This window comes from Sus scrofa, chromosome X (assembly GCF_054392235.1).
Source record: "Sus scrofa isolate SSC_HxYL_T2T_F1_AM1 chromosome X, Sscrofa_HxYL_maternal_Yorkshire_Landrace_v2.0, whole genome shotgun sequence".
NCBI lineage: Eukaryota > Metazoa > Chordata > Mammalia > Artiodactyla > Suidae > Sus > Sus scrofa.
Window position 1 is genome coordinate 88,696,733 of NC_139401.1, and position 24,514 is coordinate 88,721,246.

Genomic DNA, 24,514 nt, shown 5'->3' on the forward strand with positions numbered 1-24,514 from the left:
CCCTCCCAAGGGTGACCGCGACCTCGCTGTGCAACTCGGGGAGCCGCGAAAGCAGCGGCCACGCCGAGGCGCGGAGACGGCGTGGGGGCGGAAGAGCACCCCCTTTCCACTTAATCCCTTTCTCCCTCTTGGCAGCCCGAGAGGCAGTGCGGGAAGGAGGAAGGCCCCACCCCAACTTGGGGAGACCCCGCGTACTGGGTAGGGGCTGTTGTTTGTCTAACTTGCGGCCACCAACCTTTTTTGCGAGATTCCACTCCCCTTCCACCCTTGTCAGTTGCTGGGCTTTACCTCTTAACGGTTAGGGTCCGGGCAGGGAAACCTCTCTTAGTCTCAGTACTTGGAAGCCCACCCACAGACTTACAAACAAACAAACAAACAAACAAAAAAACACCCCAGACCAATCAACTAACCAATCCCTCCAAACAATAACAACAAAACCACACAACGTAGGCCCCCAGTCTTTTACTGGACCAGAAATCTAAGAAAGAGCCGCCTACGTGACTTTTTTTTTTACCCCTCCCTTGCCTCTCCATGTGCTCTCCCAAGAAACATTTCTTTGGAAGAGTGGGGGGAGTGTGGGCGTTGGAGGCTGCTGAGGTGCCAACAGCTGTCGTGTGTGTAATAGGCAGAGTCTAAGTACTTGTACTTAGTTGATTGAGAACGCTCCAAAAGCGGCAGGCAGACTGAACAAATCTCCCTGTCCTGAGAGTGTGTGAACCAGTGGGAGCAGTCCATTTCCTGCCACTGACTTCATGTGCAGAGGAATGAAATCTATGGGGCCTGGTATTAGATTGGGAAATACTGGAGTTTTTTTCAGCTCATCAGTAAAAACGGTTCCTCTTTTTTTTTTTTTTTCTTCAGTTTATAGGAAAACAGTTTAATAATAGTGAAACCTAAAAACTGGTGAAATTAATAAAGCATATTAGCTAAAGACTGTTTCTGCCAACCCTTAGCCGATAGAGGCAGACATTTATCAATAAACTTTCTAATTCGGGTAGCATGAAGGCAGATGGTTTTCCTGAACAATTTCAGCTAATACAACTTCAATGTGAAGTTTCTTAGTTGAGGTCTGAAGCACAAGCCACGTGTTGCATATCTAGTTTTCAGTTTTAACCTGCAGCTTGATTCTAAGAAGGAAGGAGGCAGTGACATATAACTAAAGCCCTTATGGCATCTCGCCATTTGGTATGTACCTGTTGTTCTCATGCCTCCTATTTGCCTTTCAATTATGGATTGTCCATATTGGAAAACAGTGATCGAAGTGTTATGGTTATAGGAAATACGAAGTCTTCTGTTATGTGGAGAGGGACCCGGCGGGTAGAATAAAATAACCAGGTCTAACGTCTCATCAAGTCCACCCTAACTTGAGGCAAATTGAGAATTACTTGATGTAATTCTCACTCCCTCCACCCCCCACCCCCAGGTATTTACAAGTGAAGAAATTGAGTCACAAGTTCTTTGTGAATTGTCTTTGCTGGCAGAGGGTTAATGGTGCTCCTATTGTAAAGACTTCGAAGTTTTGTGGGTGTCGCCAGAATTTAATGTGTTTAAAAATTGTGATGTTGTGATTTTGAAATTTATCAATTTGTGGTAGAAAAGTGACCGCGTTTCCTTTTTATTTTCTTTTGGACTCAGTACAAAACTGTGGTTTAAACGGTGAGGAAAAGTTTTAGTGAAAAATTAAAGTGAGCTGATAGTTTCCACAGTTTGATACTTTCAGCAAGAACTTTCCACTTTTAGGATCTATGCGCTTAAGGAAAAAGCACTCATCTCAGGAATAACACCTTGGTTATATTCTTCCCTTCCATTTGGCCATTTGTCCTGTTTCATCTTTTATGCTTTGACAAGGTAACTAGATAGTTATGAGATGGTATCACTTTCAGTGCCTAGCTTGGTATAGCAGAACAAGAGTTTGAATCCAAGAGTTTAATATCAATAGGGACTTTTTTGCTCAAAATAACTTTTAAGCCATACGTTATTTTACAAGCAAGTATGTCAGAGTTAACGAAAACAAATTTAGGAAGACATTTCAGCACATTTTTAAGGAAGGAACGTTGTCTAAATAACAAGACTTGGTAAACTTTTTAAATAAATGCCTTACTCCTTTTGAGTTGTCTTATTGAAGTGGTCTACATGGTCTTCTAAGGCCTTTTAGAGAGGAGTTCATCTGGGCTTCGTAAAATATTGCTAGTAAAATACATCTTTACCTAGACAACATTTAATTTTCTGTGTTAATGTTGTTAATCACTGTAGCAGTCCTTAATTATGTTTGTGTAAAGGAGTTGCAGTGGGGGATCATAAAAGAGAGCCATATGGTAGTAGAAATAATTTGTGTAGGTGATTATGGGGGTAAGGGTAAGAGTTCTTAAACTGAAACTGAAAAATTTGAGTGTATATGTAGGTACATTCATTTTTCTGGGCCCCATAGTTTTTATCAGTTTCTCAAAGGAATCTGTCTCCTATAGAAGAATAAGAACTATTGAGTTACCAGAGAGAGAAAAGGAAATGCCAGTTGATTACACTTAAAACTGGGAAGAAGGGGAGGTCACCGACAAGAGAGAAGGGAAATATCGTGGATCACACAGGTGGTTGATGTTGAAGATAGTTCATCTGGGAGTAAACAGTTAATTACACACATCTATATGGTATTAGCTAAAATGAAAGTTTCTACTACATAGAAAATTTAACTTAATAGCTATGGTGTAGTAGATTCATATAGTGTAAGGCTTGTGATTCAATTGTTTTCATTTAGTTGCTCATTGTTCTGGGAAACTGGAAAAGGAAGGCATGTGTTCTATAGAGGACTGCTTTCATTTATATATACCTTTTAATGAGTATTAGAATTTTTTCAGAGCGACGTCTCATGACTTCAAGGACTTCTGTTTGAGATTAATTAAATCAAAATATAACAAAACTTACTGTTCTTTTCTCCATCTGTGCATCCTCATAATGACTTTTTATTTTGGTTCTTAATGAATGCAACCTTGTTTTGGACTCATCACATTTTGAATAATGCCTTAGTAGTAGAGCTTTGTATTTTATGTAGCTATCTGTTTAGGCCCAGATTGTAGCATGTCATCAAGCAGCATGAGTCTTAATTAGTAATTTGATGTCAACCATGGAATGTATTTTGTCACCTCAAATAGTACAGAGAGCTCTAGAAGTGTTAATGAAGGATACATCCTAAATCCTACATATTTAACCGTGAAGAGAAGCTAGTGTTATGGTAGAACCAGCACCCCTCACACATATACTGTGTTGTACTGTGGCTTAACATTCTTTGATGTTTTTGCATTTTGACTTTGTGTTTCTGTAAAATTCCTGAAGCCTTTGGTTGTTTAGAAAACAGTCACATTAGTAACTTGAAGTAACAGAAGTTAATGTTCTGGTTCTTATATAACTTCCTGAATATTTGGTTATTTGTTTTTAATTGGATAAATCATGTTTGGGTTTTAACTGATAAAGACTGAGCAAATGGGTTCAATATTTATGCAACATTACTGAGCAGTTACTACACACTAGGCATTATTCTGAAGGTTGGTGATATAAAGATTCGGTTGTCCAGTGAGGGAGACAGGGAAGTTAATTCACTATTAAAGAGCTGTGTGATAAGGAAGGATGGGAATATGCTTAGGAGGGAGAATGAGAAACTTGACAGGCATCTGAAACTAATTGGCTGCTTGAGTGTGGTAAAGGAAGGCTTAGCATAGTAGGTGACTTTTGCACCAAGAATAAGGCATTAATTGAAGAAGGGGAGGGAAAGGCCTCTAAGGGTGAAAGAACAACATACACAAGGGTAGAGAGAGATGTGGTAGAATGCCCGGTAAGGGAGCTGTGGGTAGATGTTAGTGGCTGAAACAAAGGTTACATATGGTGGACCTGCTGGAAAAGAGGAAAGATCATGATGGATATTATTATGCCATGTTGGAGTTTCAACTTCTTTCTGAAAGCCACAATCAAGTCATTGAAGCCATTTAAGCAGGAGACTCACCAGATCAGAATTGTGTTTCAGAAAGAAATGTAAGACATTGGAGAACTTCTTGGACAGGGGTGCCAGAGTGGAGGCAGGAAGACAAGTTAGAAGGAGCAGAATGGCATAAGAGTTCCATGTTTAGGGGGTGAGACCTGGATTCTAATTGTAGCACATCGATTCATTCATTTTACTAGCTCGCCCATTTACTGAGCGCGTTTCTCTGCATCTCAGTTTCCTCCTGCCGCTCCATTGCCTTTCCTTTCTGCTACCCACCCTGCACATCCTCACCAATCTGAATGCCCACTGTGTTTGTCCTTTATAAATTAAATCCACTTCTCAAAGTCCCACTGGTGCCTCATACTTCTCTCATTCTTTCATGAAACCTTCAGCTTACTGAAGGCTTTTCCTTATTCTGAATTCCTAACCATCATGAGTCTGAAAGTTACATACTGATTTCGTATCTCCAAAAGATTTTAAAGTGCTTATGGGCAAGGATCCAGCTTGAGGCCTGTTCTTGAAAACCTTGCTGACCAGTGTTGCAAAACTATTCAACTCATGATTATTAGCTGGAAATTCTTTTCCTATAGGCCAGACATTTTGAGAGTGTAAATTGTTGAAAGGAGGCTTTTCAAAAAAGAAATGTGCCATTTTTTTCTCAGGTTCATCTGATGGAGTATACATCCTATTTGTACATTCTTCTGTGTCCTTTCTATAATTTTGAAAGCCAAGAAACTTTTGGGCTGGAAGATCTCATCCCTCCCCGCCTTGTTGGGTTGGATTCTTGTGATGTTACAGCCTGAACATCCACGTGGAGAACCAGTATCAAAACTGATGATAATCCAAGTAGCATTTTATTGTTATTAGAAGATATCAGATTATTGGCAAAAGAATACTGAATGGAGGACTTAAGGACCTGGGTCCTAGTACCTTTTCTGTCTTTTATTTGCTTGTGGTCTCTGATGAGCTATTTAATACCAGAGATTTGAACCCTTGATTACTTGTCTGTCAGTCGGAGATAATGCCTGCCTGATTTGCTTCACAAGGTGGTTTAGATAAAGCACAATAATGAATATGAAAGCATATAGGACATTCTGTATTGCTATGCAAAGATGGAGCATTATTGTTAACCCCTTACATTACCTGAATCCATTGTATTGTGATTGGATGGTTTCATGGCTTTTTTGCACTTCGATAGTTCTAACATTATTATACAGAATGCCATAACACGGTAATGTGCTGATTGATTCCTTGTTCTCGCCGATTCCATTTGTCTCTGTGGAAGGTGATATATCCTGTCCTTCTGCTAATAATCCTTTCTGTTTAATGAATATAAGGCGTGAATTTAACTTTTTTTTCCCCCACTGTAATTTTTTTTTTTTTTTTTTGTCTTTTTGCTATTTCTTGGGCCGCTCCTGTGGCATATGGAGGTTCCTAGGATAGGGGTTGAATCAGAGCTGTAGCCACCAGCCTACACCAGAGCCACAGCAACGCGGGATCCAAGCCGCGTCTGCAACCTACACCACAGCTCACGGCAATGCTGGATCGTTAACCCACTGAGCAAGGGCAGGGACCGAACCCGAAACCTCATGGTTCCCAGTCGGATTCGTTAACCACTGCGCCACGGCGGGAACTGCCCCCCACTGTAATTTTTGAAAAAGAATCAGGCTATCCTTTTCTTTCCATTTATCAATTTGAGGCATTTAAAGTTTCTGTGAAAAAAATGATCACTAGATACCTATGACACTGTCTTGTCAGGCAGCTTACTGCTGTTGTACAAATAAGAAAACTGAGTCACTGGTGTGTTAAGGGGTTTGACCTAGAGATAAGTTTAAAAGCTGTCAGTGCTTTTGTCAAAGTTAGCTATAGCACTGAGTCATCATGCTTCAGGGATTCTGAAAGTGAAAAATTATTCAATCTTTTTTTTTTTTTTTTGCTCCTCTTTGGAATGATTATAATTGTAATCCACCGAGATATCACTCTCAGTGCCAAGAGCTCTGGCAATAGCAACATGCCATTGAAGTAAAATCATCTTTTCCAACCTGGTCTCGAAGAACCCTAATAGTCATAGGATGCTCTGAAAATAGCGCACACATAATATATGCCAATTTACAGGAATTGGCACATTGGACTAAATAAGACTGGGGATCAGTAGCACTATAGGAATTATTATTGAAGACCCAGCTTTCTCCTTTTCCTATATTCAGTCTGCCATGCAGAAGAGACCAGTTCCTTCCATCAGATTTTGGCTGTTTGATACTTTATTTTGCCTCATGACTAGAGAAATGAAGGTGATGGCCAGGTGACTTGACGTATAGGTATTTAGTTGATATCTAAGTGGGCATCTTGTAGAAGACACTCAAAAGTAATGCATGTAAAGAAAGGTTGAGATACAGTTTCACATAGCTCTTTATTCAGATTGTAAGTAATAGAAATAAATCAATTTGTACCAATTTAAAACTTGTTTACCTGATCAGGCTGAATCGGTTTCATTCTAAATGATTTACTCTGGCTGGATGTTGAACAGACTTTCAACTGAATCCTGATCGTTGCTTGCTTTATGTGAGGTGGCCTGGGGAAAGGGTATGGGTGCCTTTCTCATGAAAGAATGTGGAAAGCAAAATCTTAACTAATCACCATTTACATAGGCTTTGGTTGAATAAAATTTTTTTCTGTATTGCTTTAGCCAGAGTCAGCTGCATTACTGCCAAATACAGAACAGCAAATTGGCCTCCAGTCTCTCCTGCCTGGACTCTGTAGCCATGCCTACTGCAAGTGAGAAGCTTCTTAGTGGCTATTCAGGCAGGCTTAAGTAGGAATCCACCACTTCATTAGGAATGAATTAGTTCTCAAAGCCTAGTGATTCAGTCACCTGACAATTCTGGGCTCATTCAAGGGAGAAGAGATGTTGGGTATAATCCTTAAAAAAAAAAAAATCTGGAGTTCCCCCTGTGACTCAGTGGGTTAAGGATCCAGTGTTTCTGTAAGTTGTGGCCTAGGTGCCTGAGACACAGATGTGGCTCGGATCTGGTATTGCTGTGGCAAGGCCAGCAGCTGCATCCCCGACGTGACCGCTAGTGCAGTAACTTCCATATACTGCAGGTGTGGCAGTAAAAAGACAAAAAAAAAAAAAAACTTATTTTTTCTTCTGTGATAGATATCCACATGCTTTGGTAAAGATCTACTCAAAATTAGGAGGAATTTTTATCTACCCTTAATCTGTTGGTCTTTTATCTCGCTAAAAGAGCTAAAAATAGAGTTTTCACTTTTTGTAAAATGAGTAGTTAATAAGGCTTTTTAAACAAAAGGTATGAACATTTTCAACTTAGTGTAAAGTAGAGAGGATAGTATAATGAATCACCATTGGGTATTATTATCCATTAACTATATATAGTAGTTATTTTAATTTTCAACATTGGCTTCATCCAGCCTTGGTTTTTTTTTTTTTTTCTTGCTAAAGTATTTTAATGCAAATCCCAGATATCTTGTCATTTTACTCCTACATGCTTTAGGGTGCATCTCTAAAAATTACTGACTTTTAGAAAATGTAACCACTATGCCACTGTCACATCTTTAAAAATCATCTAATACTCGATTTCGTAAGCATATATCCCCAGTTGCCTCAAAAACAGATTTTTAATTTAATATGTGCCTAATTAATGTACATGTCGCCAAGCTCTTTAAACAAATACTGCTTTAAATTAATGGTAAAAATGTCATTTAAAGTTGTTCCACATCAAGTGCTATCATGAAGTATCAGCTCCAATTAAGTTCACTTCTGTCTTTAATTCTGTAGAAACATCTGGAAAGGTTGAGTATACAAGTGCAGAGAGACTCCTTAGAGCAGCTGCTATGTGTGTAGAAGAGAGACCAAATTAAGACTTTTGGTTCCCCTCAGTAATTGGGTAATCACTCATTCTTCATTTTGCAATTTGTGAAGTGGTGTAGGGTTATGTGTAATAATTTACCTCCCAGGGAAATGTTGTAGGTAGTTGGACAAAGGAAACATATTCTTGAGTTCTGTAGATAAAGGGTTCATATGGCTCTTGATACGCACACCCATACAAATAAGTTTATGTTACTGGTTCTAGTTTCAATTGCAACACAAGGGCCAATTCCGTACCTGAAGTGTTTTTGTTTTTTTTTTTTAGCCTTTTAAATACATTCCAGGTTGCTGAATGTGGACAGTTGGGTGAGCAAACATTTACAAAGAACTCTGAACTATTAAGTTGCCTTATTTAGGTATTTGTGGGATTAAAATTGAAAACTGGGCTACACTAATGAGGTGATGGGGCTGGGGATGGAGTGGTGAAGTGTGAGAACTCAACTTGGGCAAAAGGCCCCGACTCAACACAGATTGAGTCAAGAAATGGTGTAACCACAACTTTGCAGACAGCAATTTAGTGCTGTTATTCTGCTGGGAGGCAATAGGCATATAATTTCTCACACTTTGTGGACTCAAGTAGGTTTAGACTAGTAAACCATCTCCCCGCCCCCTGCAACTTCTAGGCTGACCATTTACTGACTCAGGTGGGCGATTTTCCTCAAAACAGGATACAGGTGATCGTTGGGGCTGGACAGCTGGCGTTTTTCTCTTGTATCTCTTGAGGGAGAGATAGTGCTAGAGGCGGTTTTCTCTGTGTTTTAAAATCCATCCCTGATAAAATCTCAAATGCTTAGGAGTGTATTATGCTGGCTGAAGCTGCTTAGGCAGATTCCATATGGAGAAAGCAAGACCTTGTATATAGACTGAACATTTACATTTTGAACTTATATGTGTAATTGAGACCAGGGCCAGAGTGTACAGTTGGGCCCTACTCAAGGGTATGAGACCATAGACGTCACATCGCCAACTAAATCATGTGCCTAGTCGCAAGACTGACTTCTGGGGACTGCATCTTGTTCACACAGAGGTGCCATATGGGCTAGCTACTTACTGTGTGTAAAATCAGGTGGATTTACTTCTCAACACCTGAGAAAAAATTCTGCAAGGCACAGGACTTGGTTTAATGTCTCATTAAGAGTAAGTATTTTCCATTTGTCATTGATGCTGAAAAAAGAATAAAGGTGAAGATGTATGTACTATATTGTCCTAAACCTGGCTTTAAATGATTACAGTCCTCAAATGTATAGGGCTATGTCCTTGAAGGCCTAGGCTACAGGTTCAAGATGTTGATTACTTTCTCTAACCTAAGGCTCCTCCCTCTCTGCCTTCCTTCCAGTAACTTTCTGGACTTTATTATCCCAAAGTGCTTTCACATGGTTACAGATTGTATAGATAAGACTGCACTTTTTGGGAAGTTTCTGTCAGAATTTTAATGTCATTTACATTGCCCATGATATAAGGCAAGAAGCTATCTAAGGATGGGTTAAAATAAATTTGGCAGAAACATGTCCTCTAATAATATGCTTACTGTCTAGTACCTCGCATTACAAAATCAATGTGTTCCAGAAGAGTCAGTGTGTACGTAAAACATTTGTGAGTAGACATAATCTTTCCTCAGGCTGACCTCACAGCTTGTTTTTCATTGGCAGTGCATTAGCTTACATTTTTCCTCCCCTTTGGTTGAGTAGCTAATGGTCTTTAAACAAGCTATTAAAGGGAAGAATAATTTTACAATGTAAAAAAATAAAAATGGCCTGGATTTTATCCATGCTGGTGGTTTGGCTTTTCGTGTATTTGTTTTACTCAAGCAGGGCTAACTCATGTTCTCTGATCTCTAAATTCTCAGGCTTGCTCTGAATATCCTGTGCTTGCTTCATCAAACTGTTTTCACATGGCCTTGTGAATTTCTTGAGAGATCCAACTCCTCCGTTTTTATATAAGCTGAGTAGTTCTGAGACCAGATCCTAAACTTGAAGTATCCATATCTCTGTACAAAATGGAATTGAGTCATTAGTTATACTTTAAAGTAGGAGTTGTACAGGGCTCTGGGCCTGATTTTCCATGTTGTTCTACCAGCTCTGTGGTAGCTAATTGTTGATCAAAATGTTATGTTACAGATCCCTGCTTTCAACCCCCTCCCTTTCAATAATCGATTATCACTTACATGTTTCTAACCCTGAAGATCAGCTTATTCCTTCTTGTTTTTATTGGCTTTTGTGAATATTATTAATGGTGTATCCTATTACCTGGCCACAGAAATAACATGTAGAATGATGGCACTGGATGTAAAAGCAATTACTGGATGTGACAGAGATTTATTTAAAAGTGTTTTCTGTCTACACCCATTACCAACCATGTTGCCATAAACTGGTAGAAACTGCATTTTGATCTTAGCACCATGCCTTTGCATTTTCTAGGTGCATCTTATAGAATCTAAAAGTACTTTATATGCTATTCAGAGTTGAAACAAGCTAAATAGGTTAAATGATCCTATCAAGTTGTATTTTTTTTAAAAAGTTAATTTCTGGAAATTTAAACAGGTTATACAGAGAGTAAGCCAGCCACTTTTTAAAATGTAACTCGGGGGAAGTCATTTATTCTCTCTTTGGGTGTCAGTTTATTCTGCAAAATAAGGCAGTTGAAATAAACAGTGTTCAAGGTTCCACTTGGCTCTGTCGTTCTGGAAGTCAAAGGTTATCGAGAGCTGGGGATGGGTGGAGTGGTGAAGCTGCCCTAACATAAAAACATGACATCTGAGTTCTAGTTAGAAAAGTTGGCAGTCATGAAAGATGACTGGTTTAGAGCTGGATGCTAACAAAAGAAAATATACGTTAACTCTGCTGTTCTATTTCTGGAGTCTGAGGTAGTCTAGTTCAGTGAAGGGAATGTCAACATTTCTGTAACCAGACATTGTGTGCAGGGCCCTGCTGGGCCATGTGTAGTACTCAAGCCTGCCCAGAACTGATTCTGGATAACCACCAATATCACCCATGCCGGTTGCTCCTCTAAACGCCTTGTATGTATTTGTTAAGAACTGAGCAGGGTCTGGGATTTTATCCTGCTTCCCCACCCCTTGCTATTTCCTGGATTACAGAAGACTCAAGACTCCCGGGCCAGTGACAGAGATGGTTTATCATTCATTGTGGAAGCAGTGGCCAGGATGTCACCACAACACCCTGGTTCACTGTGGTCCTGAGTCCCACCAGGTAGACTATGATGGATGCCAACACTGGCAGGCAGTTGCACTGCAGAGAGGAACACCGAGTTTGGAGGACTTACCACTTTTCTGGAAAGTGGAAGAAGTCAAGCCCACTCTTTGGGGAGGGGTGATATTATTACCTCATCATCATGGTCACTTGCTACAAACACAGCCTTGGGAAATGGCCTAACAGGGCCTTTCAGTCTTGGCAAACCTAGCAAGAAGGTGCAGGGGTGCATGGGGACCAATGACGGATTACGCCCCCCCCCATAATAGTAACTTATTTGATCCTCATAACAGTTATTTTGTAGGTGTGGAGAAAGGCTCAGAGCCGATAAGTAACTTGCCCAAGGATATGCAGTGGTGAATTTGGAATTCAAGACCAGCGTGACTCTAAAATCCATGTTTTTAACATTTCCTATACTGCCCAAGATCCTAAACTTCCGAGTAGCTCTAAATTGACCTGACGACCTAGTGGTTCTCTAAACTGGTGATGGGTGGACTTGGATTTGTATTATGCTTATGTCTAATTTAGAAGACAGAGTTCAGGGGCCATTCATTTTAGTGTCACTGGTAATCAAAAGGTAGAATTCTTTGAATCACTGCCATGAAATAGATATGTGATCATCTACTAGAAAAAAGATGAGGATGAAAGTGATGTGATTGGATTTTAAGGGTGCATGAACATAATTCTTAAAAATGCCAGCCTAGCCTCTATCAAATAATTTCATGGCCAACACAAGGCCTCCTGTACTGTACTACTGTTGTATATTGTATGCAATTCTGTCTCTGTCTCTCTTTTATTTTGTCTTTTGTATGTTAACTGTGAAGAGAGTAGCTTCTGAACAGGTTACTCTCCAAGCCATACTGTCTACTTCATCTCTTAGTTTCTATCTTTGCCTCCCCACTCTCCTTCTGTTTGTTTGTGAAATTTTGTGTGAAGTAAAACTGCTTTGAGAAAACTAATGCTATCTCTTACACAAGTACACACGATATGCATTGTTTCTTGTTTAGGGGAGTGCCAAGAACCACCTACCTTCTCCTGCTGCTTCCTGTGTCTGCTTTGCCTAAAGACTGGCTGCTAAAAAAGTGCAGCATATTCAGCCAAGTGCTATCTTTTTTAATTGGGCTGCTGAAAGTGTTGTGACAAACTATTTTTGTGTTGATGTGTGACAAGTAATAGAGCCCTAAACTATGGGCTTTGGTGCCAGATAATACGGAAGTGCAGAATGTGATTTGAGTTCTAGTCCCTCAGCCTTAACCATTATCCCTCCCCAAAGAAAATGGGAAACTTTCAAAAAATGCAATGAGTTAAATAGATCATGAGTATACTAGTATCGGCCTAGAATTGGGCTGTTTTCATACTTATGCTCACTTATCTCACAAGTTAAAATTTCTAGGTTGGTTCTTTTCATAGAACCATGTACAGTTAAGCATGAAACTAGGAGGTAAAGGGCACCTTAAGAAACGAGGTAAAGGGTACCTTAAGCTTACATAATGATATAAACATACCCAGGACAGCTGTTAATTAAGCAGACAGCATTTAAAAAAAAATTTCTGTTTTGCAAATATCCTTCTTAATCTATTCTTTCAAATTCACGTTTCCTCCAAATATATTGGTCCTGATTGGTGATGTCCTTTTGTTTTTGATCTCATCTAAATGCCAAGAGCTTTGTGTTTAAATATATCAGGAAGGATATGGCATTCCTCTGTCCCCCAAGTGTGTTCTTTTTCTTTACAACAGTGGTTCTAGGTATGGGGTACAGTTTTACCTTCCAGGGACACTTGGTAATGTTTAGACATTTTTGATTATCACAAATAGGGGAGTGTGCTACTGGTATTTCATGAGTAGAGGCCAGGGATGCTGCTGAACATACTTCAGTGTGTGAGACAGCCCCCACTGCAAAGATTTATCCCTCCCAAAATGTCGGTAATGTCAAGGTTGAGAATCTTGCTGTGGATCCTATCACATTTTGTTTATTTAGGGTAAACACATATTGTAGCTCCTTAGCTAAACATCATTCTCCATTGTGTCCTTTCTTCTGTATTGAGACTGGGCCAAATCATCCCTGTCTTCAAGGAAGTGTTATTTATTTCATTGGCTTCCGCCAATTTTGTTTTCATTTCCCTTCCTTTCCATTACTGGATGTATGCTGGACTGGACTGTTTTTAACTTTGCAGTTGTAAGTGACACCTCATCACTTATCTCACTTCTGACCTCGAAAAAAACTATTCATTCTCACCCTAATGAGCTTAAAAGGCTGTTTTTCCCATCTGCTGATTCCTTGAACCCTCAACAAGTTTTTATGCTGATCCCTTTGAACTCATCATCTGTACAGATTTTAGATTCCATGGAATCGTTTTCTCTGGCAGCTTATGCCTCTGAATGTAGACTGCCAAAAGTAACAGCTTTCCTTGCCTGCCATCCCCCAAAATTTCTCGCTCTACCTGCTCTTCTCCATATCCATATGCAGGCAGTTGCTTCTTCAGATGCTACCTGAGTGCAGTTGATGCCAAACCTCTTTAATTACTCTGACATCTCAGTTCAATACTATATCAGTGTTTGCCGAAAGCCATCTAACATTGGTGCAGGGCCACCAAAATCAGCATCAGGTTGATTGATTGATTTATCTGAGACCCATCTGTAACCTGAAATACTTGATGGCAGTGGATGTTTTAATGTTCTTCCTCTTGGCAGAAAATTAAAATTAACTTGACACCACTCTCCCTTTTTTTTTCTCTCTCTCTCACACGCCACACAGTGTTTATCACGATTACATATTCAAGATGAGGTTTACTCTTGCCTTGCTTATCACCAGACTGAAGTACTATAATATTAGTCACTGACTGACCTTTATGATTTCTGTTCCAGTTGGAATCAAGTTTAACTTCCCTGTTTGACCAGTGAAAGTCAGTGACTACTTCCCCCCCAACTCATCAGAGGCAAGTTTATTTTCATATTTAGGGTTACTTTTTCTATTTGTCCCTTTATTTAAGTGAAACTATTAACTGTGTTGGTCCATCTGTCTGAACTAACCTCTGGTCCTTTTTTTTTTTTTTTTTTTCTCAGTGACTTCTGTGTACTTTCCTCTTTTTTTTTCATGTAATTCCTTAAAATCTTTTTTTTTTTTTTTTTTTTTTTTTTTTGTCTTTTTGCCATTTCTTGGGCTGCTCCTGCGGCATATGGGAGGTTCCCAGGCTAGGGGTCTAATCAGAGCTGTAGCCGCCAGCCTACGCCAGAGCCACAGCAACGCGGGATCCGAGCCACGTCTGCGGCCTACACCACAGCTCACAGCAACGCCGGATTGTTAACCCACTGAGCAAGGGCAGGGATTGAACCCGCAACCTCATGGTTCCTAGTCGGATTCTTTAACCATTGCGCCACGACGGGAACTCCCCCCTTAAAATCTTAATTGCTTGATTGAAAGTAACATGATCAACTCATTCTCATTCAGCTTTCAGTTTCCCATAGCGAGCCAGTATTCACATTTGTGCTTATTATAAATGGATGTTATAGTGTATGTTCATTCTACACATGTAAAATCCTCATTATGTTTGAGGCATCATGCTGAGGGTAAAAACACAACTGCACATAGGTCATCGTCTTGAGGAGCTTGTGGCCTAGTGAGAAAAGAGGGACTGACAAGTCTAAAGCAGTAAGTCCTATAATAGATTTGAGCAGAGTGCTTTTGGGAATGCCACCTACTGTGCCTGGCAGGGAGGGGACAGACTTCACTGAGGCCATATTTGATTGAATCTGAGTCTTGGAGAATGAGGAATAATTGGTAAGTTTAAAAGGGAAGATGTTCTTGATAGAGGGTTCATCATGTACATAAGTTTAGAGTTATCTAAAAGCAAGTATTTTTTTTTAAGGGTCATTGATTTAAAAGTGTTATGATCTTGGAGGGAAAAAAGGCTGTGACCGAACTTGCTTTGTAACCCAATATAGATGATCATAGGATGCCTTTTTCACCAACTCAGAAGTGAGACGGAGAGAGGGAGCATTTACTGGGCATCTACAATGTTCCAGGCCTTGTTTGGGGAGCTTTAAGTTACCGTCTTAATTTATATCCTCAATATATTTGCTAGGTATGGTTATTTCCCATATTTTATAAAGAAGGGAAATGAATCTCAGGTTACTTGATTCTGATTCCAAAATACATGCAGCCTTCTTAGAAGTACCAGACTATATTTCAAATTTAGAAATGGACTTTAATGTTTTTCTACTTTATGAAAGTCAACTTCAGTTTTTGTATTTTTATATTTTATTTTTCCTCATATCACAAACCTTATTTAGTTGAATAAAGAAATGCATCTTAACACATTTTATGGTTTAGATTAAGTTAGCTAAGAAAGAATATAGAGCTTGGGGATTTGGTGGGGAGTTGTCTGCAAACATCTAACTGAGAGCTGAATACCATTAGCATTACTAACTGAGAATTTGGGCAAGCTACTCCGTTGGAAAAGTTCTGGCTCTAAAATTCTTCTTGTTTAAGACTTCATCTAATTTAAGAAAGCTTTTGGAGAAATCCACTCCAGGATTGTGCTAAGCATTATTAGGGTATGAAAAGAAATTTCCCTGGAGTTCCCATCATGGCTCAGAGGTGACGAACTCGACTACTATCCATGAGGATGTGGGTTCGATCCCTGGCCTTGTTCACTGGGTTTAGGATCTGGTGTTCTGTGAGCTGTGGTGTAGATTGCAGATGTGGGAGTTCCCGTTGTGGCACAGTGGTTAATGAATCCAACTAGGAACCATGAGGTTGCGGGTTTGGTCCCTGCCCTTGCTCAGTGGGTTAAGGATCCGGCGTTGCTGTGAGCTGTGGTGTAGGTTGCAGACGCGGCTCGTATCCCGTGTTGCTGTGGCTCTGGCGTAGGCCGGTGGCTACAGCTCCGATTCGACCCCTAGCCTGGGAACCTCCATATGCCGCGGGAGCGGCCCAAAGAAATAGCAAAAAGACAAAAAAAAAGAAATTAAAAAAAAAAAAAAAAGATTGCAGATGTGGCTTGGATCCCGAGTTGCTGTGGTTGTGGTGTAGGCTGGTAACTGCAGCTCTGATTGGACTCCTAGACTGGGAACTTAAATATGCGACGAGTGTGGCCCTAAAAGGAAAAAAAAAATTAAAAAGAAATTACCTTGCTCCTGGGAACACAGCTTTGGAGAGTCTGAAGTGTAGAAACCTGTGGTGGGTGGTAGAATGTGCTAAGGGCTACTGCAGAGGTAAAAAGTGCTGGGAGTGTAGGCCCCACTTCATTGAAAGATGGGCAATAGAAGAGCATCTTAAAGTCCAGGGAGTTCTTTTTAAACAGTGATGGAGGGTGGAGAAAGGGCATTGCCTAGCACAGGATGCTCCAGGGCCAGGGGGCACTAAGTTGGGGCGAGTTTGAGGACCGATGTGTTAGGCTAGGGAGGTCGAGTGTACCTGTGAGAGCCATGGAGCAGGGCCATCCTGGTGAGCACGCAGTGCTTCTCTGAAGGAGTTTGGACTCCATTCTGGAACCCGAGGAGAATATCTAAGCCAGGGAAGTGATGTGCTAGGCGTTACAATCAGACCTTCCTGCAGAACTTTTTATAATTGGAAATATCATGAAGTCTAAAATCTTTTGTCAAAACCCTGTGGTAATTGGTCTGTTTGTAGTGTAAATAGAAAGGCATCTATTAATTGTGCCACCTTTTGACGTGCTTTAATTTGACAGCTTTGAACCTGTGAAATTAAACATGTACTGTAAATAGCGTGCACTTTGATAACTTATGGTTTTGTAGTGACTTAATTGGCCCTCTCTCCCATCTTACTTCTCTGTAGAGCAGTGATTCTAAGTCTAAAGTTTTTTTTTTTTTTTTTTTGCAAATAGATACTGTCTAAAGGTCAGGTAGCTTAGCATACAAGGCTGCTGCTGTCACACTGAAGGTGTTGCATTCATTGTAGGCTGAATTACAGTCCTCAGAATAATCCAAGGGAAGCTGCAAGATCTATGATACAGGGAACCAGGTAAAATTACCCTCACTGAGGTGTTGTCATGATTCACTTGTTTATTTCCCTTTTCACATATGAATCTTCTGTGACAGTGTAAGAAGAGATATATTGCTCCCAACTATGGTAAAGTCATCCTAAGGCCATGATTTGAACTCAAATCCTCTGCTTAGTTTAATTCAGTTAAACAAGTGAGCTTTGTATTAAGAGACACTCTCAACTTAGTTTGATTCCTACAGCTCTTAAAGGTTTTATTACTACAGAGGCCCGAATGGATTTGAGATAGGAGCCAGAGGAATGAAAGTTTGTCTATATACAAAGGATTTCACATATCCAGGGTATCAAAAGTATGTGTTAATCTGTATTCAAATCTAGTTTTTGCAAAAAACTGGTTTTGTTACACATGACAAATGGTATCCGTCATCATTGTTTTTATTAATTATTATGTTGATTTGAACTTAAAACTTAAAATATAGGCTTTTAAGGTTTAGCTGCTCCTGTAAAAATGAAGTGGAACTCCCTTTCTGTTATATACGTACCTGTTATTCAGTGTTTTAGTTGAGTTGAGGGCAAAGGTATTTAGGCCAAAGTGGCATGTGTTGTGGTTATTTTCTAATTTCTTGAGTTTAGGGATATTACCTATCATGTGTTTTACTGAAAGAGAATGATTATTTTTTGTGTAGTGGTTTGTAGCTATAGAAACAGGACATTATTTTGCAAGATACAGGCTGGGAAATTTTTCAAGCTCCTTGTTGTATTGCAAAATTACTCTGAAAAGACATAGGTCTGTAGGACATGAATCATCCTTTACTAGACAACTTTCTCATGAGAGATTTGTGATTCTTGCAAAATCCCTCTTGAGCCCTCAAAATATGAAGAACACTACTACCAAAGCAGAGGACAGGAATTCTCTGAGTTATAAATACATGGCCATATGAAAGGCCCTTGGGCAGGGGCTCCCCAGGTATGTTAGACCCAAAAATACTGCCCAGCTTTTTTCCTCCCCGTCCCACTGAGATAGCCGTGGGACTCCATGGCAGTAGGAGTCAGTCTTTGTTTTGTTTCTTTCTCAATGGCCTCCATGAATGTAGTGGTGCTGGAAACAATTTATATCTCAAGTCTCTCTCCTGCCTGCCCTTTCGCCTGACTTTATGGCCCAAATTTTGGGGCTGATGATAGGTCTGAACTTTTTCCGCTTCCACTCGCCCCCTCCCACTCCCTTGCCTTAAAGTGTGGGACACATTTCCCATAGACATTATTCCCTTACTTGATAAATACTGTAGTGCTGTTCAGTTTCCTAATATTCTATTTAGTGCTGAACAGTAGAAAGTTGCGAAATATAGGATTTACAGTATTAAGGAGAATATGACTTATATACACATCAGTATTTTATTAGCACCATATGAATGGCTGAAGTTTAGAGACAGGAAAGATTAATAATTTGGGCTAAAATAGGCTAGGAACTGACTCACCAGTTACTCCTTCCTCCCCCCACATTCCACATGGGAAAAACGCATTCAGAACAGAAGACTTCACTGTGAGTTAACGGATTATAGTATATTTAATTTTCAGGATTTTCACGTGGACTGGATCAATTAAAATTTTTATTAAAAAAAACCAAATTGTATTTTCAAAGTAGATTTTTTAGTAAACAAAATCTGTTCCTGATTTTTTTAGACCACCTTATATATTTTATGCTAATTATAACTATTGCCATACTATTAATGAAAGATGTCCAGTACATTGAAAACAGTACTTTTTTTTTTTGTCTTTTTAGGGCTGCACCCACAGTATATGGAGGTTCCCAGGCTAGGGGTCAAATTGGAGCTGTAGCTGTTGGCCTACACCACAGTCACAGAAACGCGGGATCCGAGCTGCATATGTGACCTACACCACAGCTCATGGCAACGCCGCATCCTTAACCCTCTGAGCAAGACCAGGGATCAACATGTGTCCTCATGGATGCTAGTCAGATTCGTTTCCACTGAGCCATGACTAGCACTCTGAAAAAAGTAATTTCTTAATCAGTCTAACTGGTTTCATATATTGCTTGAAAATATGTTTATGAGTCAGCACTATTGTTCCAAGTTGAAACAAGTAGGATACTAAGTTGTATTTCCTTGAGACAGCAAATGAGAATAAAGTCTTCTAAATGCATTAGAAATATTGGAGGCTGAGAGTCCAGGGAAGTGATTTTAATTGTAGAGATAAGAAATAAACTGCTAAACCAGGACATTGGTAATAGGGGTGGAGAAAAGGAGGAAGATTAGTATTTAGAACTGTCAACCTTGGTGATTGACTGAACTGGGGTAGGATCTGGAAGAGAGAAGGAAGAACAGGCATGGTGGAGTTAGGGAGAGACGAAAGTAGGTAGGAAGATGAGTGTGCTTTTGGACACAGTAACTCTAGGTGATTGTGGGACCTTGTTACTAGGTACTGAGGTAGCTTGTTTTTGGGAGCAGAGCCCCTCCCAAAGAATCTCTTGGGTCTATGAGTTGTGATTGTCTTTAAAAACCTACCTGCTTTCCTAATGCAAGCTGCAAAAAAATATACAAAATCGTGACTAGCAGGAATAGACAGAAAATAGCATATCCTCACCTTAACCTGGGTGCAGGTGTGGCAGGAAGAACCCTCAGGTGGAGGTGTGTTAAAACCCTTGGGGTGTGAAATTTTTATACAGAGAGTCAAAGATTAGCAAAGGTTGACTTGCTATGGCATATTATAATGACAGAGTGATTTAATAACAACCACAGCTTTCTTGGAAATGGTAACTTTAGTTTCTTTCTTCTTTGATCTCTGCATTTTAAGTTTTGCTCTGTGAGTATTCTTTAGTCTTGTAGATACTAGGAACATGCTGTATTTCAAAAAGTGTTTGTAAGACATTTTTCTTTTTTCATATCTCTGAGAACACTGTTTCTTTGGCAGCAGGTTATGTAGGGAGGTTAGGTTCCCAGGGTAGCTCCCTTTTTGCAAATTCTACTTAATGTACATTACACATGAGCTGTTTTTTGTTTGTTTGTTTGTTTTTCCTTCTTTTTGGCCATGCCCCTTTCTGGGCCAGGGGTTGAACCTGTGCCACAGCAGGGACCCAAGCCACAGCATTGACAACGCTTGGTCCTTAACCTGCTGAGCCAAAAGGGAACTCCCTATTAATAGTATGAGTCTGGGCTCTGGGAGCAGTCATGTGCCATGTAGTATGGGAATGATGAAGAGAGAGTACCTACCTGCTTCTTTTCTAGGTGTAGGGCTGACCATAGGTTGTATCTTGAAATTGACAAAAAGAATGAAAAAAAATTTTTTTTGGTCACCCTGTGGCAGAAATTGGTAAATTTTATCATTGGGATCCCCCAAATCCCTTTCTGTACCCCTTTTCCACATAATGGTGCCCCTCCCTTCAGATGACACCCTTCCTTCTGTGATTCCCCCCTGCCAGATCTTCTATGTTTCTCAGTGTTCCAGAATCTCCTACTTCTTCCTCAGTGCCTCATTTCTGTCATACTTCTCTCTCCTAATTATCAGAATGAACTGTTATGCTAAAATCATTTTTGCAGGTGCTATCATTATTATTTTAAAAAGATGGTTGTTAAAAACATGAATTGTTTGGCAAAATATCTGGCAGGTACCACAGGAAAGTGAATAAATAAAGTTAGACAATGAAAGGAGGATGTTTTAGGGGAGTGGGTTATTATATAAGCAGCCCTGATTTAAGATTCTCCCTTGGGAATAATCAGCTCTAAGCTATTTCTACTTTTCAAGTCTTGCCTCTATTCCTTTAGGAGCCCATCTCTCTCAGAGCTTCTCTTTATTCATGACTGTTTCTGTGAGAGTAGCAGAGAGACTTCTGGAGTTAAGGGTGTGTAGCCAAAGAGGGGCAAGAAGAATGGCTCTTCTAAGTTTGAGACTGCTTATATGACCTTTTGAGTTGAAGGGTATTTAACAAGTTGGCTTAATATAAGCAATGATTAATAATTGTTTTCATCTTTCTTACCTATAAAGGAGGACATGCACTTTCTAAGCTTAGGCAATTTGATTATTGAGGCAAATGATTAATATCATTAAAAGCATTGGTTTCTAATAATTTATGAAGTACCTTCCGTTTCTGTTAAGTTGTATGCTTACCAAAGTCAGTTTGTTTCCAAACCGATACTGCCAACTGTAATTGCTATTTGATTTACTTAAACATGATGAAATTGATGAAATGTGTGGGGAAAATTGTCTTTTGCATGAATTGATAAAGCTTCTGAAAAGATTACGCACTGCATTAAGCATAGGTTAGGGAGCTGAATGCCTAGGGGAAGATAAAAATCTAAAAGGATTCCTCTGGCTTTGCAGGTATCTTTAAGTTCTCTCTTCTAAGAAAATGCAAATTGTAAATACATTGAGGCTGTGGTTAATGAAAAGAAGTCTGCTTTGAACTGTTGCTAAGGAGCCACTATTAAAAGAAAGGGCCTTAGCTCCGCATGAGAAGATTGATGAAGTATATTTCATGTTTACAAGTTACAATAAAATGTTGAAGATAATTTTTACTCTTTTGGGGGGGGGCACACCATGGCATGTGGAAGTTCCCAGGCTAGGACTGAACCTGCGCCTCATCAGTGACAACGCCAGGTCCTTAACCTGCTGTGCCACCAGGGAACTTAGTATTCTCATTCTTCAAAATTGACTAATTACAAATTAGTTTATTGTAACTTTCTTTCTATGACAGATGATATTTATTGGATATGGAAATTTTGTGGAAGTGAAAAATCTGGGAATGATTTTAACATACAGTGATTGAACCCGTGTAATTATAAATATTTTTGAAGAATTTATCCAGGGATAGACTTCTGGAACATTTGTCGTCTAAGGTAGTCTTAAGGGATTCTGTATATTTGTACCTTGACATTTGTCTCAGAATTCGGCATTTTTAGTAGGATTTTTAGTAGGGAAGTTGCTAAGTGTCATTTACAGGTGAGGTCTGATGGATACTTTGGAACTCTTCGCTTATCCTAACAGTTCTTTTCAAATGCAGATGAACTATCATTCTACTACCTAGGCTTACTCTGATCTGGCTCACCCTTCAGGATAGGATGAAGAAAGCAGTTTGTCCCTAAGGAGTTTGCTGGATTGACTTTTTGTCCCTACTGTATTGGAAAAAAAAAAAAAAGTTTAACCACGAACTTTGTATTGGAAAAAAAAAAAAGTTTAACCACAAACTTTTATGTCTTTTTAATGATTGAATGTATAATAGTCAAGTGGTTAGAATTCATATGCAGAGGTGTATACCATATCACAATTTTTATTGCAAATTGCTGCTTCACTGTCCTGTCTGCCATATTTTTCCTGGTATTTTAAAATGTGAGTTGACTGCTTCTGATGGATGAAAAGGAAATTTTCCATTTTTGTTTTGTTCCTTTATATGGATTAGTGCCCTGGATTTGAAGGGCTAGTGCTAGTGAATCTGAATAACATATATAACACCTCCATGACTCCTCTCTCACTGTGGGGTAGGAGGGAAAATTAGCCAGTGGTTAGGAAAATAGTTTTATAATTTCCTCATATGGTAAATGTTTTGTTGATTCAAGATGATTAATTGCTTATGTGTTCCTGTACTCCTTGAATACTTAAATGGGTGAAATATCAGAGAAGTTATATGAGGTTGTGAAGAATGGGTCTGTTTTTAAAAAATTCGTTTTTTTACCCTTTCAGAAATAACTTGCTTTTTCTTTTAGTCTACTACAGTATTGTTTATCTAGAGCAGTTTTAGATGTAACAGTCTATTCAAATATCGCAATATTTGCTAGCATTTTCTGTTCTTGCACATAATCAAAGTGGACTTTCCACAGAAAACAAGCCTATAGTTAAAAAAAAAATAACAAAATTTAAAACCTCAAACTTCTGAATGGAAAGCACTCTTGACAAACTAAAGTGATTATTTGGCTAGATATTGAATTCTTAGAATTTTGAACTCTGCTAAATAATCCGGTTTAATACAAAGCAGCTGTAAAATGTTAGAGCTGGGTACTAACTTTGACTCTTCTGCCACACCACTTTTTGGCCACACCACTCACTACTCTGACTCTCCTTTGTTTTCCTTATCTGTCATCTTCTCTATAGTCATTATATACTGTTTGCTTCAATTTTGTCTCTTTTGACTTCCTCAGGCCTGTCAACCTCTTCCCTAACTTTGTTTTTCCAATGTTTTATTCTTTTTATTGTTGCTTCCTTTGTGGGCTTTATTTATGATGTTTTTCATCTTTCCTTTCTAGAATTCTGCCAGCATGGTTTTTATTTCCTTCATTGCTTGCATTTTTTTTCCCTAAAAGGATCTTTAGTTTTATTGAAATAATACATGCAAATAATTAAGGTCAGTGGTACAGAAAGGTTTGTAATGAATAGTAACCATCTCATGCCCCGCATCTTTCCATCCCTGGTGTTGTTCACCAGTAACAACCCCTTTTTAACTCTTAAACTGTTTTGTCTGGTAGTTTGCTCCTTATCTCCAAGTAATAAGCTTGTACTGCCCTGTCTTACCTTATCTATTTTAGATATTATCTATTGACTTCCTGCTACAATACAAGAGGATTGAGCTCATGCCACCCCTTACTCATCCCATCCTTATCATCACAATACTGCTATCACTGTTTTTAGTTTTTATGGTTTAAGAGTATACCTTCTTTGATCTATTTTTACATGCTCATGTGTGATTTGAGACTATGAAGAACAACACCTAAGTCCATCCAAATTTTTTTTCCACACTTTTGTTTTTACTTACTTAATACATAGTGTTACTTCTTACTTTTTAGTAAAAACTACTTGACCACTTAATTTTGTCATTTAGCAGACAAATGCCACTACTTAGGTGATAGTGTCTAATAAAGATAGTTTACAAACATCATTGGAAGAGTAAACCAGATGATTTGGAGTTGGTTTTAGAACATGATAAACTATGATTTGATTGTTTTTTTCTTTTAAATGGACCCACCCATGGCATATGGAAATTCCTGGGCCAAGGATTGAATCCAGGCCACACCTGTAACTTCTGCTGCAGTTGCAGCAACACAGGATCCTTCATAGCCTACTGCGCTGGCCCAGGGGACCATTCCATGAGCTGCTGCAGTTGAATTCTTTTTTAAAAAATTTTCAAAATTTTAAAAATTATTTCCCCAATATAATTTCTTTTTTCTACTGTACAGCATGGTGACCCAGCTACACATGCATGCACACATTCTGTTTTCGCACATTATCATGCTCCATCATAAGTGACTAGACATAGTTCCCAGTGCTACACAGCAGGATCTCATTGCTAATCCATTCCAAAGGCAATAGTTTGTATCTGTTAACCCCAAACTCCCCAACCACCCACTCCCTCCCCCTCCCGCTTGGCAATCACAAGTCTATTCTGCAAGTCCATGATTTTCTCTTTTGTGGAAAGGTTCATTTGTGCCTTATATTAGATTGCAGTTATAAGTGATATCATATGGTATTTGTTTTTCTCTTTCTGACTT

General features: G+C 39.2%; 1 protein-coding gene and 1 long non-coding RNA gene across 14 annotated transcripts in view; one reads left to right on the forward strand and one right to left on the reverse strand.

The window, feature by feature from the left end:
- Nucleotides 1-24,514, forward strand: part of DIAPH2 (diaphanous related formin 2) — a 1,391,236-nt gene that overhangs the window by 453 nt on the left and 1,366,269 nt on the right. The gene's annotated exons all lie outside the window — the stretch shown is intronic.
- LOC146394702 (uncharacterized) lies at nt 209-8,414 on the reverse strand. Its single transcript, XR_014834672.1, has 2 exons — nt 5,615-8,414; nt 209-5,334 (listed from the first exon to the last, which is right to left on the reverse strand). It is a non-coding gene; the product is annotated as an uncharacterized LOC146394702 (long non-coding RNA).